Below are 1505 nucleotides of genomic sequence, written 5' to 3' on the forward strand. Positions count from 1 at the left end.
TGGGCTATTGGAACAAAATACAAAAAAACGGTAAATTTTTTTTTGTGGTCAAAAATTGGTACAATACAGCGATGTTCTATTGAAAAATTTCAACAAACTAATTTTCGTGATTGGGATACGATTTGCACCAAATTTTGGTAAATATCCAATCGTGTGACACTGCCTTTAAACTTGTATTTATACGGATGTTGGTAAAGAACGAACTATAAAAAACTAACCAAAATTAAATAACAACAAATATAATATTTTATAACTTGTGAAAATTTGGTGCGGCTATATTTTTCGACTACTGTACAATGTAAAAAAGTGCGGTTTTTCCGGCGGGATTACCAAACCTTGTACATTTTAAGACTTCTACCACAATATTTCTGAAAAATAATAAAATTTACGTGAGCTGGACTGGTTTGAAAATACCTCTAAAATGGAGTTTTTTATGAATAAAAATAGTTTCTTAATGGATTTTTCCCCAATGGAAAAACAGTTTAAGCTTAAAAAATCTACATAAAAATATTAAAAAATTGTATCAACGGAATCATAATAATAAGAATTTGATGCTGTTTTTTAACTTTTTTCAAAGGTTTGGGTAAGAAAAACTTGAATAACTGCTCCAGCACTTTACTTTTTATTTCTTTGCAAAACAAACTTATTCACGTCCCAAAGTTTTCTTTATCAAATACCAACACATCTTAACTCAACATGGAATGACACGCGTTTATCTTACCTTCCTCTTTCATACTTTGAATGAGCTGATTCACAAAGAAATTCAAAGGGTGAGAAAATACCTTACCTCATAAGTTTAAATTGGTAGGGTTTTTGGGCTGAGTTATTCAAGTTTTTCTTAAACCAGTCTTTGATAAAAGTACAAAAACAGCATCGAAAATCTCATTAGATTAGATTCCGTAGAAATTTTTTTAAAATATTTTTATAAAAATTTTTTAAGCTTAAACTGTTTAGTAATCTGAGGGAATTTTTTTCAAAAAATATTTAAAAAAACTGTTTTTTTTTAATAAAAACCTCAATTTTTGGAGGTATTTTCAAATCGGTCCAGCTCACGTAAATCTTATTATTTTTCAGAAATATTTTGGCAGAAGTCTTAAAATATAATAGATTTCATAATTCCAGTGGAAGAATAGTACCGATTTTTTCTTGTATGCATGGAATGATGCAGTCTACTGTACATAAGTAGACTATGATTACTGGGCCGAGTTATCATAGTAGCACAATGCCACTAAGTGCATTTTAAAATTTTCAGGCAAAAGCCTCATGTGATTATTGATTATATTTTTTGTTGTTTGTGTGAAATATTTTATTTCTATCAGTATTTTTCTTTTAATCAAATTGTGTTGAAATAAAAGTGATAATAAAACAAGTAAGAAAGTCTAAGTTCGGGCGGAGCCGAACATTAAATACCCGGCGCAAGTATTAAATATATGTTTTCCACCTTTCCGAAAGCTACCGCTACATGATAAGCCGGGGGGTATACATTTTAAGTAAATTAGCGTCCT

This window comes from Rhagoletis pomonella, unplaced genomic scaffold (assembly GCF_013731165.1).
Source record: "Rhagoletis pomonella isolate Grant_MI unplaced genomic scaffold, Rhpom_1.0 Rhpom_scaffold_00001, whole genome shotgun sequence".
NCBI lineage: Eukaryota > Metazoa > Arthropoda > Insecta > Diptera > Tephritidae > Rhagoletis > Rhagoletis pomonella.